The sequence below is a fragment of the Microcaecilia unicolor genome, chromosome 1 (assembly GCF_901765095.1).
Source record: "Microcaecilia unicolor chromosome 1, aMicUni1.1, whole genome shotgun sequence".
NCBI classification, from domain to species: Eukaryota; Metazoa; Chordata; class Amphibia; order Gymnophiona; family Siphonopidae; genus Microcaecilia; species Microcaecilia unicolor.
The window spans coordinates 493701020-493713779 of record NC_044031.1 but is presented as its reverse complement, the minus strand read 5'-3'; the positions used below and the strand labels follow the sequence as shown (position 1 = coordinate 493713779).

Sequence of the window (12760 nt, the reverse complement as noted above, 5' to 3'; positions counted from 1 at the left end):
CCTGCGCAGCTGCATTACTGATCTGCAAGGGCAGGCTTCTATGTGGAATGTTGCTATTGGAGGAGTAGCCTAGTGGTTAGTGCAGCAGACTCTGATTCTGGGGAACTTAATCCTCTATTGCCCCAGGTACAAATAAGTACCTGTATATACTATCTAAATCACCTTGAATATAGTTGCAAAAACTACAGAAAGGCAGTATATCAAGTCCCATTTCCTTTTCCCTTTTAGGTGTTGAAAAGACAGGAAAGGACAGAGAAACTACTACTACTTATCATTTCTATAGCGCTACTAGACGTACGCAGCGCTGTACACTTGAACATGAAGAGACAGTCCCTGCTTGACAGAGCTTACAAGAAACTGCACTGTATCAGCAGGCTGTATCAGTGCAAATTAAAGGTAGGAATTCATTAATTCCAAAGAGTGTCCACACTTCAGTCTCTGTACTTCCTCATTTGTACGTTGTCTTCAACACTTTTTCATCACGGTTCTGTAGGAATCAATGGAGCAAACCCCAGGGCTCACATATACTTACTAAACCACTTAGAACTATGAATGACCTTTTGTTTGACATGAAATGCGGAATGTCAACTGCATTTACTTTACTTTCATTTTACAAACAAAGCAAAAGAAAAATCAACAATATTTCATTTGTTTTGTTTATCAAACATATCGCCTGCCAACCAAATATGCAACAAACATGGAAAACACGCAAAGGAGTATCTCTCACTCCCTTGAGACCCTTCAAAACCCTCTCAGTACGTTACCTTGTAACTGTAGGGTTGAATTGGGGCCGTGTGAGTCATTCCTGTTGGCCAATGCTGTAAATTAAAATGGTACTGGTAGGGCAGCAGTGAAAGAGAATCATTCTGGATGCTATTGTTTGTATCCTTGTGTTCTCCCCCCCCCCCCCCCCCCTCCAATTTGTTTCATTTCAAAGTAGTGCACTGAAACATCTGAAACATCCTTCACCGCCTTCCATGCCACAGGACTATGGGCAGCAGTAATTGCATTCCCATACGTTGAACACAAGAGCTCCTTGCATGCATTACCTACTCTGTATCTCCAACATTCACAGCATAATGATGGGGTTCAGCCTTTATACACCTGACTTCTGCCAGGCTCAATGCGGCTTACATAATACCGTAAAGGCGTTCACCAGTCGGTAGATAACAAATATGGGTTGTATAGTGGTCGAATGAGGAAGGCGTGTGTCAGGCACCTTGAAGGTCGAAAGGAGAAGACGTTTGTATATTGTCCATTACGATCATTAGTTGTGCTGTGTTGCTGGGTGTTGGGAGTTATGTTGGATTGGTGGAGTAAGCCTTTTTGAAGAGATTGTAATTGATGACCTAACATAAGTTACAAACCAACCTACTACCATAACGTATTCTTATTTAAAATGTATGAATGCACCTTAATGCAATACCATTTGTAATTTTGTCAACCGGAAATGGCAATCGCCACTACGGCAAATGTAAGCCACATTGAGCCTGCAAATTGGTGGGAAAATGTGGGATACAAATGCTACAAATAAATAAATAGTGATTTTCTGAAGTTTAGATGGTCGTGGATTGTTTTTACAGCTTTTGGGAGTCCATTCCATAGTTGTGCACCCACTCTCCACCCCTCAAACATGCCCCCAGCACTAAAAAATACATTTTGGGGCCTTTTTACAAAGGCACGGGAGGGCCTACGTGTCTACAGCGCATACCAAATCAGCACTACCACCCAACTAGCGTGAAATCCAAGCAGTAATTTTGAATTTGGAGTGCGTGGAATCCCACAGTAGAAATTAATTTTCTATTTTCTACCGCGGGTTGCTTACCTGGCGGTAAACAGCAGTTGGCACCTACTGCATGCTTACCACATGGGTAGCGTGCGAGGCCTTACAATGGGTGGTGGTAAGGTCTCAGGCCGGAAATGGACGCTCGATGGTTTCAATTTTAGCACACGTCCATTTTCCAGCCCCTTAAAAAAGACTCTTTTTCCTAGACGCAGTAAAACAAAATGGCCCAGCGCTCGCCCAAAGGACACGCTCGCACTACCGCAGGCCACGTTTTACTGCTTTATTTTTTAGCATGTGGGTGGTGTGCGCACATGAAAAAACTACCACAGGATGCCTGAGCATGTCCCACTGCTTTCTGCAGCTTAGCATAAGGCCCCCTAAATGTGACATCTTATTTGCAAACATGATACCAACTTGGTTTACAACTTAATAACTGAGAAGCATGCATGCAACCTGCTCTCCCCTACGGATGGTCCAGCAAGAAAAGTTTGACATCCAAACTCTTTCATAGCAGACACAGGAAAAAGCAGTTGTAGTGGTGAAAAGCTATTAAAATTTGTCACCCAATTACGCAAGTAAAATTAAGCACAGAACAAATTTTGCACAAATCCCAGAGAATGTCAGCATGGGGTGGACTTCTTTTCCAAGAGTTTTTTTTCCATCTCCTAGAGCAGTATCATCGCATCAGAAGGGTGATATTAATAAAACATACATCGTATTTCTAAGATACCATACCTCATAGAAACTGAACCAAGCAAACAGAATGCAAGTTATAGAAATATCACACATTATAGTCAGTGTTCGGGAAGAGATTGAGAAAGAGAAAGAGAGAGAGAGAGAGAGGGAGGGAGGGAGGAAATATGTTTCTTTACCTGACACAACCAGGATGCAGTGAGGATTCAGTTACTGAGCTCCCATGAAGCAGAAATGACATGCGGCATGGAAAAGCAAAGGTTGTGGAAATACTGCTCACCCTCACCTCTCCCTGCCTATGAAGACCGAATGCCTTATTATTTGTTTAATGTTTGTGTATTGTTAAGCATTACCTCTAGCAACAGTAAACAGCGTAAAGAACTACTTAAACAAACTAATTCTAACAGAGCTATTTAAAGGAGTTATGCCTGCTATTTCTTTTCATCAATCTTACATGAATTGATACTAGAGGAGGCAGCTGTATAAAATGCCTGCTTTTTCACCACCCCAACACGAACAATATTTCCCACTCCCCAGAGCTCACAGCATGAGTATGGCTAGCCGATTTGAGCAGTGAAACATCAAGTGATGCACTAATGATGATATTTGGATGACTCCTTATATCTTTTAAAAAGAATTTGTGGTAGAACTGTCACTACCTATGTTCTTAACCAGCTGGAGCATAGGAGAGATAGTATTTATGATGTCTTATTGATATATAAGTATATGGACATGTGAGACCAAGCAAGAGCAGGGAGTGGGCCAATGGAATAACTCAGCCGAACAACAGGTATGAATGCAAAATAGGCATTTATTTACAGGATTCCAGGGCCTGTTACTTCACAAGGCCCAGGTCATTGAGTGGGTAAATCTCTACGGTTCAGAAACTTGGTTATTAAACAGGCCTCTGGCGGCAGGGCTACCACAGCTTGTGGCTGCTGGGGTTGCCACGCCCCAAACACAGCTGAGCGTTCTCAAGTTTTTGTCAAAGTTCAGATCTGGCTCCCGCCAGACCCCAGCAAGCTTGTAAGTCTTAATGAAAACAAAAACAAACCTTAACAAAAAGGTTGGCTTACCTCAGCCACATCACAGGAGTTAGATTTATTCAGTCAGGGCATACGCTAGGGCTTCTACTCTTCCTCCCCTGGGCCTCCTTACGTGGCCCTGTCTATTGAACTTCCAGGTAGTGACTCTGCCCCATCCGGCTTACTTCCTCCCAGGGTGGGACCTGCTCTCTTAAGCTGACCCAGGCTACTTAAAGAGGGACTTTTCTTAAGGGTGAGGGGCAATGTCCTATAAACCTTTTCATAGGACACCATAGACTTACCCATGGTCGTAGACTGGGGGGAGAGGGGGGGCATTGCCCCCCCCCCCAATGAAACGACTGACATCACGATGACTTACAACTTTCTCAACCGAAGTCGCAGTAAAAGCACCAACAAACAGGTAGGCTTGACTCCGTCCTTCGCTTCCCTGCCCTCTCTGCGTCCTGCCTTCCTCTGATGTCATTTCCTTTTGTGCATGTATGAAAACCATGTGTGGCTTTTTTTCACACACGGCTTTCATACATGCATGAAGCTGTACCCCAGCCCGAGTCCTCATGGCAGCGCAGCTTCTCCCTCGGTCCTTAATTATGCAGCCCATGCCAAGTGGCCCACAGATTTCCTCCCCAGGAGGTGACAAAACATCCACACCACTTTTCTTCTCTACTTGCCTGCTTCTACCCCTCTCTTGCAGTCTCTTTCAGCTGTGCCCTTACTTCCAGAGCAGTCCTCTTCAGCTCTTCACTGGCAACTCCGACTCTTCAGCTGGTGACTCCAGGCTCTCCCCCACCCTTCTCCAGCAGAAGAGTTTAGTGCTCCTAAGTGTTAGGCACACCCAAGTCCTGCCTTCGCTACGCCTCCAACATACCCCCTTCAACTCTAACCGTCCCTGTGATGGAGTGCAGTTGGGGACATCCAAAATTGGCTTTCGATTATAACAATTTGGACGTTTCTGAGAGAAGGATGTCCATCTTACAATTTATGTCGAAAGATGGGCATCCTTCTCTTTCGAAAATGAGCCCATTAGTCACCCTTAATAAATTACTGTAAAGACACGCATGCTATATAACTGTCACTTTCACAGGTGCAATTCTTATTATTCTCATTATTAACATTTCCTTTATAATAGTGTCACCTGATATTCATGGATTACTGTATTTGTTATAATCTTAACATATACCATAGATGTGGAGGGGCATAATCGAAAGGGACGCCCAAGTTTTTATGAGGACGTCCTCGCAGGACGTCCCCGTGAAGGGGCGGGAAAACCCATATTATCAAAACAAGATGGACGGCCATCTTTCGTTTCGATAATACGTTTGGGGACGCCGAAATCTGGAAATTTAGGTCGTCCGTAGAGATGGTCGTCCTTAGACTTTGTCGTTTCTGATTTTCGGCGATAATGGAAACTGAGGACGCCCATCTCAGAAATGACCAAATCCAAGCCCTTTGATTGTGGGAGGAGCCAGCATTTGTAGTGCACTGGTCCCCCTGACATACCAGGACACCAACCGGGCACCCTAGGGGGCACTGTAGTGATTTCAGAAATTGCTCCCAGGTGCATAGCTCCCTTACCGTGTGTGCAGAGCCCCCCAAAACCCACTACCTACAACTATACACCACTACCATAGCCCTTATGGGTGAAGGGAGGCACCTAGATGTGGGTACAGTGGGTTTGTGGTGGGTTTTGGAGGGCTCACATTTACCACCACAAGTGTAACAGGTAGGGGTGGATGGGCCTGGGTCCGCCTGCCTGAAGTGCACTGCACCCACTAAAACTGTTCCAGGGACCTGCATACTGCTGCGATGGACCTGAGTATGACATTTGAGGCTGGCATAGAGGCTGGCAAAAAATATTTTAAAAAATTGTTTTTGAGGGTGGGAGGGGGTTATTGACCACTGGGGGAGTAAGGGGAGGTCATCCCCGATTCCCTCCGGTGGTCATCTGGTCAGTTCGGGCACCTTTTTGTGGCTTGGTCGTAAGAAAAAAAGGACCAAGTAAAGTCGTCCAAGTGCTCATCATGGACACCCTTTTTTTCGATTATGGGTCAAGGACGCTCATGTGTTAGGCACGCCCAAGACCCGCCTTTGCTATGCCTCCGACACACCCCCGGGAACTTTAGTCATCCCCATGACGGAAAGCAGTTGGGGGTGCCCAAAATCAGCTTTCAATTATGTCGATTTGGGCGACCCTGGGAGAAGGACGCCCATCTCCCGATTTGTGTTGAAAGATGGGCGTCCTTCTCTTTCGAAAATAAGCCTGATAGTCTTTGTTTTAGTAATTGTTTTATTATACTTGTTTTGTTATTCTTTATAGTGTATCTGTTAAAAATGTCAATAAAACTCATTGAACTAAAAAAAAAAAAAAGGAAAAAATATTCCATCCTGTCATAAAGTCTGGGCTCCCTTAGATGGCTTTTGTGTGCCAACTCATTGAAGTTGATGTGTCTGTAGCTCATGATTCTGCAAGCTGTTGCTCCTGTGTCAGCTTACAACTCATTGCCCTAAAACTGTTTTGCGTTGTTTTAATTCTTTCTAATATTCAAATTATAATCAATAAAGAGATTCAACTGAAAAGCTGCCCACACAAAGTCCAAAGTTACAAGTTACCACTGCAGGTTGTTTCAAGGATGGCCTACTCCTGAGCACCCCTTAAGCAACTAAAGCCAGTGTTTTCAGAATGGGGCTTACCTGAATCACTAGATCCTGGCATTGTATCATCACTGCTCTACAAGCTGTCTCCTCCACAGCTTCTCATAGACTACCTTCTATTGCTGTTACAGCTCTGCTTCCATCTGGAGCTCTGCCCAACACTGTTCCCACCAGTTTCTTTCAATGGAAAGGAAATCTGTGGAAGGTCAGAGTGTCACCCCAACCTCTGAGCACCTCATTGATTCATTTTCCTGGAGAATGGGGTGGTCCCTAACCCCTAAATTCTATAAATGGCACCTTAAGTTGTGCCTGCTAATTTGGCTGCATGGCCAAATCGCGCACACAACTTAATTAACACTATACTTTGTCATTTTATTACTTCTATGTAAGCTGCATTGAACCTGCTATAAGTGGGAAAGTGTGGGGTACAAATGTAACAAATAATTAACTGGTACTTAACAACCAATTAGCGGTACTAATGATGATGTAATTGCTGCTATGTGGAAAGCAATTACTTTGTAACATAACATATGATAACAATAAAACTTATATTCCACCATATACCACATGGTTCAATTCATAATTACATTTGCAAAGAAGCTGGACATTTCAAGAAAGTACAAAAACTAAACAACATAATAAGATAATAATATATAATTTGACTACATAAATGGCACCTTGCTAATCATTGCAGTTCAGCATAAATTTCCTAAATAGGTTTTTATTTGCTTTTGGAACTGGCTATAATTTATCATTGAAAGCAATAAACCTTGAACATACTTATCCAAATGAGCCGCTTGAAATGTGAAAAGAATGTCCTGTAACCTATTTCTTTTTAGATACTTTAATGGAAACATAAAAAGAGCCGATGTTCTAGTAACTCAATATTTATGTGGAAAGACTAGATGGTTGAAAAGATAAGATGGAGCAAAGCCATATAATATCTTATAAATAAGCCAGTGAAGCTTTCTAATGTATTAACTTCTTGGATTAGAGGCAAAAAAAACAAGGAGAACAAGCCACTCACAGATAGCAAGCAGCAAAGAATAAAGTACATAAGTATTGCCACACTCGGACAGACCAAGGATCCGTCAAGCCCAGCATCCTGTTTCCAACAGTGGCCAATCCAGGTCACAAATACCTGGCAAAATCCGAAAAAGTTCAAAACATTTTATGCTGCTTATCCCAGAAATAAGCAGTGGATTTTCACCAAGTCAATTTAGGAAACCGCCCAGACCTTTTTTAAACCCTGCTAAGCTAACTGCCTTTACCACATTCTCTGGCAACAAATTCCAGAGTTTAATTATTTATTTATTTATTTATTACTGCAACTGTGACCTCACCCTGGGCACGATACTTCACCCTACAATACTATTAGAATACCTCGGGCAAAATATCGTGTATCGGACAGGGTAAAGGTACAGACATTAACACTAGCCACGTCTCCCCGTTTCTAAAACGGGGAGAGGAATGAAACTAAATTGGTTATATATTTTAATGTAACTCAGGAAAACAAATGACATTTACATTAATAATTCAATAACTTATTATTTTTATTTATATGATGGGTATGTGTAAAGTTCAGATCCGTTTAACAAATTCAATATATTTTTTTTCAGTACATCAACAATCCAACAGATCAACTTCTCCTACGTTTTATCAGATAAGTATAATTTGTTCTTAGCAAAACTTATTGACTAAATATGTATTAAATCTTAAAACTTTGTATAAACATTCCCCTCTTCTATAAGAATTGATTCTTTGTTATTATTTCTTTTCAGGTCTCTCATCCGTCAAGCAGGTAAGTATAGTTTGTGTTTTTTCCCTTGGGTTAGCCCTTTATAAGTCAGTCTTTGTGCTGTTTGTATGTTAATCTCAGTACACTTAGCTTCTCTTCCCGCTTTCTTGTATGTCTTCTGTTCTTCTTCTTTCTTTAACGTTGGGTACCATTAAACATTAGGCAATTAGTTGAACTCAGAAATCAGGAGTCAGGAAACCAAACCTCTGGAACCAGGAACCCTACTACACTGAGCTAAAATAAACTCAGTAACCCTAGAATCTATCTAATAAATAACTTGAGTAAAAAAAACTGTACAATTTAATGAATCCCTGTTCTAACTCACCCAATAAAAAAATGGATAATTCTTGAACCCTGTTCTATTTCCCTCCCACTTTTAATTATTTTCCAAAGAGTGTGTGTAAAATTCATTTATACTTTAACCTACTGAGAATGTAACCATCCTCAAGAATTACAATAGCTCTCAGTAATAAATCTTATGTTGAGATCCAACAAACAGTTTAAATATAGTTATAATTAATTCTGTGATTAATAACTCTGTGGAGCAGTTCTCTTGTTTTGTTTTTTTTTAGAACTCAGATATCCAGACTGTTTAATAGTACTTTAGAGACACCCCTGCCAGTGTCTTCACTTAAAACGCTGGAAGTGTAAACTAATTAACAGAATGATTTTTTTTTTTAATAAGACATCAGTCTTTTTTTATTCTGTTTAACATACTACTTGCCTCATACACTCACAGTAAACTCAACAGCCGCCTGTCTCCCCTACCAAAGCCTTAAAAAAACGCGGAAGGCTGTTCAAACTAAGTCATTAAACTTAGCACTCACTACACACACTCTAATACCTCTCAAACCTCTCAAAATCCGTCTAAACGGATCTTTCTCTGTGACAGCTGAGCACCGGACATTAACACAGGTCAGCTCGCTGTCCAACAACCCTCCCAACTGCCAACTGCCCCGTTTAGAATCCCATGACATCCCTGCCAGAGCTCGAGCTCTAAGCACGAGCTCAAGCCCCAACACCATGCCACAAAACCCCCCAAACAGACTTTTAAACTAAATTACACATTTCTTAATATTTAACACACATTTGCTTTTTTTTTAAAATAGCATAAATTCAGTACCTTTTTTCTTAGTGTCCGTAAAAATCTTCATTTTCCGTCCCGAACACGAGCCTGCCGCAGCTCAGTCATGAGCCAGCATCTGGCTCGTGCAATCAGCTTTTCTCTTCCTCCTCCTCCTTCCCAGCGCGTGCCAGCCCATTGCGCGTCCCGCAAACTTAAATAAGAGAAATTAAAATGTCAGAGAAGTGCACCGGAGCACCTCTCCGACCCTCTCCTGACTCTGTCCCACGCTATTCTCTCTTCGGAACCGGCTCTGCACTTTTAAAAGAGCCGGTTCCCTTTAAGCCTATGGAATCCCTGGCCCTGCGTCAAAAACGTGCATCTGACGTCATTACGTCGACGTCAGACGCCGACGCAGGGCCAATCAGAGCCCAGAACACTCCCCAAGCTTTCCCCGGGCTTCCCCTTCTTTGCCCTCGCTCCTTCCCGTCCCTAGGCCTTGCTCCGGTCCCGAATCGGGACCCAACATCCCCGAAGCAAGCCTAGGGAAGCCCCAAATCGCGCTGTTCCATCCCCGACGCTGAAACCCAGCGCCGAAAACGTCGGACCCGCAAAGGGTCGAAGAAATGCCCCAAATCGGCTCCCGCAGCCCAGATGTCTCTCCAAACTTACGCCCCGAAGCCAATGCCGGTCACGGAGGCACCCAGGTAAAATTTAATTATTTAACCCTCTATGGGTTACATTACATTTGTACCCCACATTTTCCAACCTATTTGCAGGCTCAATGTGGCTTACATAATACCGTAAAGTTGTTCACCAGTCGGTAGATAACAAATATAGGTTGTATAGTGGTCGAATGAGGTAGGTGTGTGTCAGGCACCCTGAAGGTCGAAAGGGGATGAAGATTGTATGTTGTCCATTACGATCATTAGTTGTGCTGTGTTGCTGGGTGTTGGGAGTTATGTTGGTCGGTGGGGTAAGCCTTTTTGAAGAGATTGGTTTTTACTGATTTTCTGAAGTTTAGATGGTCATGGATTGTTTTTACAGCTTTTGGGAGTCCATTCCATAGTTGTGCACTTACGTAAGTTGTTTTGTATTTAATTCCTTTACAATTTGGTTAATGTAAGTTTAGGTATGAATGTGATGATCCGCTTCTATTTCTGGTTGGTAGATCTATGAGGTCTGTCATATATCCTGGGACTACGCCATAGATAATTTTGTGGACAAAGGGGCAGATTTTGAAGGTTATACGTTCTTTGATAGGGAGCCAGTGCAGCCTTTCTTGGAGTGCTTGAGTGAAGAAAAACGTTCTCTGATTTGTATTAAATTTACTACTTTGTAGCTTCATTGCATGCCCCCTAGTCCTAGTATTTTTGGAAAGAGTAAGCATATGATTCACGTACCCATTCCACTCTACTCATTATTTTAAACACTTCTGTCATATCTCATCTCAGCCATCTTTTCTCCAAGCTGAAGAATCCTAGATGCTTCAGCCTTTCCTCATAGGAAAGTCATCCTATCCCCTTTATCATTTTCATCGCCCTTCTCTGTACCTTTTCTAATTCCACTATATCTTTTTTGGGATGTGGTGACCAGAATTGAACACAATATTCAAGGTGCAGTAGCACCATGGACCAATGCAAAGGCATTATAATGTCATGGAGTCCATGAATAAAATAGTCACTTCTATTTATTTATAATAAAATGCCATCTACTGGCATATAACAATGCCCCTAGAGAAGCACGACTCAAGACGGCCATGTTTAGGCTGAAATGCCTGCATCAGGAGAATGCTGTAAATCCAACGTGTATGTTGGGAAATCTAACAAATGAGTCCTTAATGTTAAAGGGATCTAAAGTGCTCTGTATCAAGGAAACCTCAGCTTGAACAAAACCAGTTTTACTCCCAACATTCTGGGTGATGTAAATTTGTCAGACCTGTGAGTTCTTGTACGAAGTAGAGCGCTGCCGAGCCCGGTACTCAGACCAGGTTCTGCTTGGTGGCCCGACAACCCCGGGTTTCACCTGCGCTGACCGCCGTTCCCCAGAGGTTGAGCCCCTAGGTGCAGACGGCCTGCAGGGCTTATGAGATGGAGCAGGAAGTGGGGTGATGAACGTGATGGCCAGACAGGCAGCAGGCAAGAGAATGATCCAGGTACAGGCAGAGTCAGTAGGCAGGCAACAGACACGAGAGTAATCCAGGTACAGGCAAGGTCAGGAGGCAAGCAGCAGACACAAGAGTAATCCAGGTACAGGCAGAGTCAGTAGGCAGGCAGCAGACACGAGAGTAATCCAGGTACAAGCAGAGTCAATAGGCAAGCAGCAGACATGAGAGTAATCCAGGTACAGGCAAGGTCAGGAGGCAAGCAGCAGACACAAGAGTAATCCAGGTAAAGGCAGAGTCAGTTGGCAGGCAGCAGACACGAGAGAAATCCAGGTACAGGCAGATGCTGGAAGCTAAACTGGAACCCGAAACACACAGACAGATGCTGGAAGCTGAACTGGAACCTACTCACACAGACAGGCGCTGGAAGCTGAACTGGAACCCACTCACACAGACAGACGCTGGAAGCTGAACTGGAACCCAGTCACACAGACAGATGCTGGAAGCTGAACTGTAACAAGAATCACTCAGACAAACGCTGGAAGCTGAACTAGAACCCACTTACAAAAACAGACACTGGAAGCTGAACTGGAACCCACTCACATAAACAGACACTGGAAGCTGAACTGGAACCCACTCACACAGACAGACTGTAGAAGGTGAACTGGAACCCAATCACACAGACAGACGCTGGAAGCTGAACTGGAACCCACTCACACAGACAGAATCTGGAAGGTGAACTGGAACCCACTCACACAGACAGACGCTGGAAGCTGAACTGGAACCCGAATCACACAGACAGACGCTGGAAGCTGAACTGGAACCCACTCACACAAACAGAGACTGGAAGCTGAACTGGAACTCACTCACACAAACAGACACTGGAAGCTGAACTAGAACCCACTCACTCAGACAGACGCTGGAAGCTGAACTGGAACCCACTCACAAAGACAGACTCTAGAAGGTGAACTGGAACTACTCAGACAGACGCTGGAAGCTGAACTGGAACCCGAATCACACAGACAGACTCTGGAAGGTGAACTGGAACCCACTCAAACAGACAGACGCTGGAAGCTGAACTGGAACCTACTCACAAACAGACAAACGCTGGAAGCTGAACTGGAACCCGAATCACACAGACAGACTCTGGAAGGTGAATTGGAACCTACTCACACAGACAGACTGTAGAAGGTGATCTGGAACCCGACACACACAGACAGACGCTGGAAGCTGAACTGGAACCTACTCACACAGACAGAATCTAGAAGGTGAACTGGAACCCACTCACACAGACAGACTCTAGAAGGTGAACTGGAACCCGAATCACACAGACAAATGCTGGAAGCTGAACTGGAACCCAGTCACACACAGACAGATGCTGGAAGCTGAACTGGAACCCGAATCACACAGACAGACGCTGGAAGCTGAACTGGAACCCACTCACACAAACAGAGACTGGAAGCTGAACTGGAACTCACTCACACAAACAGACACTGGAAGCTGAACTAGAACCCACTCACTCAGACAGACGCTGGAAGCTGAACTGGAACCCGAATCACACAGACAGACGCTGGAAGCTGAACTGGAACCCACTCACACAAACAGAGACTGGAAGCTGAAC

General features: G+C 43.7%; 1 protein-coding gene across 1 annotated transcript in view; it reads right to left on the bottom strand.

The window, feature by feature from the left end:
• Positions 1-2725, bottom strand: part of RP1 (RP1 axonemal microtubule associated) — a 102586-nt gene extending 99861 nt beyond the window's left edge. Inside the window, exon 1 of the mRNA XM_030189299.1 lies at positions 2659-2725. The gene's annotated coding sequence lies outside the window, so the exon portion shown is untranslated. The remainder of the gene's footprint in view (positions 1-2658) is intronic.
• Positions 2726-12760: the final 10035 nt, after the last annotated feature.